The 4,354-nt window shown below is 44.2% G+C and overlaps 1 pseudogene; it reads left to right on the top strand.

Annotated features, from left to right (window-relative positions):
* The first annotated feature begins 1,320 nt into the window (after positions 1–1,320).
* Positions 1,321–1,937, top strand: LOC114610682 (annotated as a pseudogene).
* The last annotated feature ends 2,417 nt before the right edge of the window (positions 1,938–4,354 follow it).

Here is a 4,354-nt window from a genome sequence, read left to right as displayed (position 1 = left end):
TGCAATGATCAATAGACAAGCAAGCACACAGTTCTCTGATCATTTTGTCTACTGAACTAAGTTCAGAACTCAGGATGAATGCACCCAAACCCAATGTAATCGTATTGTTTAATATAAACCCTTTGCCTCTTCCATCTTTAAGCCCTAGCTCTATGAAGTTTTGCTTTTCTCCTTCCACACAGAAGCCATTTCCAATTTTCTCTACATCCTAATGCTGTTTCCTTCCCTAGTTCCTCTAAATCTGGATTATATTTATGAGCACTGAAGAAGGAGTTAGTTGTGTATTTAATAGAGTAGCTTATATTACTCTGTTAGAGTCCATTGTTAAAATTCTGCATGCTGGTTATTTATTAAACACAAGTTTTTGAAAATTAAAATTGTTTATACTGTGAACTAACTAGCATTTTAAAAAACAGTGATAAATATTTCTTACTCTCTTTGCTGTACTTTATTACTGTCTGTATCCTTGGGTTATTGGTCTGTTGTAATTCTACTGAACTCATTTGCTCTCTTTTTCCCTTACACCGTATGCAGTGATGCCCTACTGATGGTTTGAAACTGATCTTGTGGGATGTATTCTGGGTACAAACTGAGATTTTCCTTGTGGAGTACAGTCAGCCATTGAAGACCTGCAAGCTATTTTTAATCTTTTACTTCGATTTCGTCCTACCTTACCTCTCAGAATTGTGGAACCAATACAAAAACTGAGCAGTGAAGGAGGTTTTCATTTTTAGTCAATAACTGGGGAAGTGGAAGACAGACTCTTAAATCAGCTTCTCCACACGGTAAGGCCAGGAGGGCACAGATTCAAGATGGAAGAATGGGGAAGCTGCTTAGGCTAATCAAGAGGATGGACTATTCTGTCTTTTCTGGGAACCGACAGAGGTTCTTCAGGAATTCAGTTTCTACTTCTCCTTGTTGCTCTTTGGTTCTTTCTAGTCATGTCACAGCAATCGACAGTTGTTGCAGCATGGGGGTGCGGAGGTCATTTGTCGTGAAGATGGAACTACAATGGAGTTACAAGTTGTCTGAGGAATGCTGTGGTAGCCTATTTTTCTCTAACAAGGGCCATTTCTGTGTCTGTGTAATGATCCTGTTTTCTTAAGAGAAGTACTTCATCTTTCTGAACTTCCACATCCTTCGATGTAAAGTGTGTATGTTGTGAAGTCATTGACCTGCTTTGACTAAAACAAGCCTAGTTGTGAATAAAGGAAATCACATTTCAGAGGCTAATTAGAATTGCAATCTGGGACGTTGCATTGCCGCCGGGTCTCGAGCAGCTGCCTGAGCCTCTGGACGGACCTTCGCCCCTGCCGCGCCATGGCTGAGAGTGACTGGGACACTGTGACGGTGCTGCGCAAGAAAGGCCCCAAAGGCCGCACAGGCCAAGTCTAAGCAGGCCATCTTAGCGGCCCAGCGATGAGAAGAAGATGTGGAGACATCCAAGAAATGGGCTGCTGGCCAGAACAAGCAGCACTACATCACTAAAAACACAGCCAAGCTAGACCGGGAGACAGAGGAGCTGCATTACGACAGGGTGACCCTGGAGGTGGGCAAAGTGATCCAGCGGGTCCTGCAGAGCAAAGGCCTGACACAGAAGGACCTGGCCACGAAAATCAGTGAAAAGCCGCAAGTCATCCCAGACTATGAAAGTGGACGGGCCATTCCGAATAACCAGGTTTTGGGCAAAATTGAGAGAGCCATCGTCCTCAAGCTCCGGGGGAAGGACATCGGGAAGCCTATCGAGAAGGGGCCGAAGGCGAAATGAACACAAAGCCTCAAAGCCAGTGGTTCCGGCTGAGCTCTTCTGGCTGGTCCCCCAGCACCACCAGCACTGCCGTGGGTCTCCTCACATGGTCAAATGGAACACGGGGGTCAGGCCTGTGTGCTCCCTCAACCCATAACTGCTGTCAAACAAGGCAAAACCTTGCAAAGTGGAAAAAAAAAAGAATTGCAATCTGGGAAGATACATATTCAACCAATGTTAAAAAATGTGCTGAGGTTCCACAAAAACAGTGGCCATATTTAGAGCTTTAAACCAAAAGGAGGCCTGGTAATCCAGGTACTGTGGCAGTTGCTGGCACCACGAGTTAAGCCGTTTTGTTAAAGAGTGACTGTGTGAAGTCTCAAACTCTGGGTATTTCAGGAAAGGATTCCCTTGTTCTAACAGATTAATGATGCTCCAAAGGTCAGTTTATGTCTGGAGTTTGGTGTATCTGTGGGTCCCTCTGTCCACATGTCTGAGATCCACTTAACGCTGGCCTATAGACTCCATTTTCAGGACCTCCAGCAATGCTACTCCATTTTAATTTTTTTCCTGGGATGCAATCAAAGAGATCATCTTATAGGCTATGCTTTAGAAAATGATGGGTCTTATAATCAACAATATTACCCTTCTTTACTTCTTCTGTGTAGCAGGGAGAGGTACATCTGTCCACAGGTGGTAGCTGTTGCCTGTGTCATTTGCAAAAATAGTAAGCCCTGTTTCATGCTGGTGTTTTTCTGTCAAAGAATATGACTTGATGGGGCTTTAGAGATCTTAGTGGACAGGAAAACACTCCACATGCCAGACTACCTTGTTTTAACTAATTATAAAACTGGACCAAATCCATCTACACAGTAAATGAATAAGAATTTTGAGATTCATTAGCTCAAGGAAGAAGAGTAGACGATAAAGCAGAAGCAAGCAGAGAATTGTAGAGTTCTAAGTGTGTCTGCAACTGCACAAGGGACAGTCATTATCTCCGAGTGAAATCTGTCCAGGGAGACATTTTCCACAGTAAGGTTGGGGTGGGATGCAAGCACACATTGTTCCCAGTTTTTGTTTCATTTGCTTATCACTGCCACATGTCGTAAAAGTGTGGGATACCATCTTGGTGAGTTGCTGAATCAAAACGAGCCAATTAAGAGAGTCATAGAGAAATCTTGTGAAAGGAGAGGAGTAAGGCATGAAGACATACCAAGCAGACCTTATCCCTGGAAACTCACAAATATTTGGGGGAGGAAGCTAGCATTGGTTAAAATCGATTGCCACCAAGCCCAGTGACCTGAGTCCAATAGCCAGAACTCACATGGTGGGAGGGGAGAAGGAACTCTCACAAGTTGCCCTCTGACTTCCATGTGGCTTCCATGATGCCATGCCATGTATACAGAAAAGCTCAGCACTGGGGTTTCTGTAGATATGAGATGGAAACAATGAACTTTCTTAAACCATCAAAGCCAGGAAGCCACAAGGCGTTTCGGTAGTAGAATGCTGGGCTGTGGGTGGCAGTCTCATCCGAGTTCCACAGATACTAACTCACTTACTGCATGCATTGTGCTTCATGCAGATTCATCTTTACCTTTCTCAAACTACTCTAGCCATCCAGCTGCCTGACCTCTTCTCTCCCTCTTCCTCTCCCACTTCCTCTTCTCAAGTCCCTTTCTAGAACTGGCAGACCTTCTTACTCATACCTCAAAGGTATTGAATGAAAACTGGGCATTAGTAAACCTCCCTCATAAGCATACTTTTCTGGGTTGTTCATTTGTGTATCATTTCTCCCTGCGGTGTCTGCAGAGAGAAAAACTACAGCTGCTCCTTGACTCGTGGTGGGAACCACATCCTGACGAACTGACCTATCATCACCTATTAACACCTATTAACAAGGCTCTTAGAGACTCCTTTGTTCATCCTCAAGATCTCACAGCTGACTGGGTGGTGGCTGGGTGCTATTGTTGAGTGTCACCTCAAATCTTAACTCAAAGCCTCACAGTGTGAAAGAGCCCTTTTCCATCTGAAGGAGTGGTTTTCCAAAAGGGCAGGATCTGGGTTGATTGATCCTCAAGTGAAGATTTAGAGTACACACTTGGAGCCTCTAGTCTGGCATCAGAACCAGAAGGCAAGAATGACCAGTGTCTGCTGCGTATTTACTCACTGGTGCTGGTCCCTGTACCCGCTCTGTCTTCCCACATGCTAGATATTTATGCCCCTTTCAGATAGTAGCCCCTTACCACCTTTTCTGAGAAGTCTTCTCTGATTTACTCACGTCCAGTAAGTCTCTTTCATTGTGTTCCTATGCTAGCCCATAATATATCTTTCTTTCACAAGGGTTGTATTATTGTGGTCATTTCATCTAGGGAATGGGCTTCTGATGGATACATATAATTCATTCTCATGGTACAAGGACTTTCCAGTGATTCCCACATTGGAAATGCCCATAGCATGGCTGTTTGAATAGCTGGGTGAATGAATGAGGGGTCAGGCAAGCTGGATGGAGGTCTGAATGTGTAGGAAGACCTAGAGAAGCAGTATCCAAACAGCTAGCAGTGTACTTTTCAAGTTGAAACTTTATCTTGGAAACTATTGGTTTTGAAT

This window comes from Grammomys surdaster, unplaced genomic scaffold (assembly GCF_004785775.1).
Source record: "Grammomys surdaster isolate TR1022 unplaced genomic scaffold, NIH_TR_1.0 126051, whole genome shotgun sequence".
Lineage (NCBI taxonomy): Eukaryota > Metazoa > Chordata > Mammalia > Rodentia > Muridae > Grammomys > Grammomys surdaster.
Note: the sequence above shows the minus strand (reverse complement) of the source record. Positions and strands in the feature narration are given on the sequence as shown.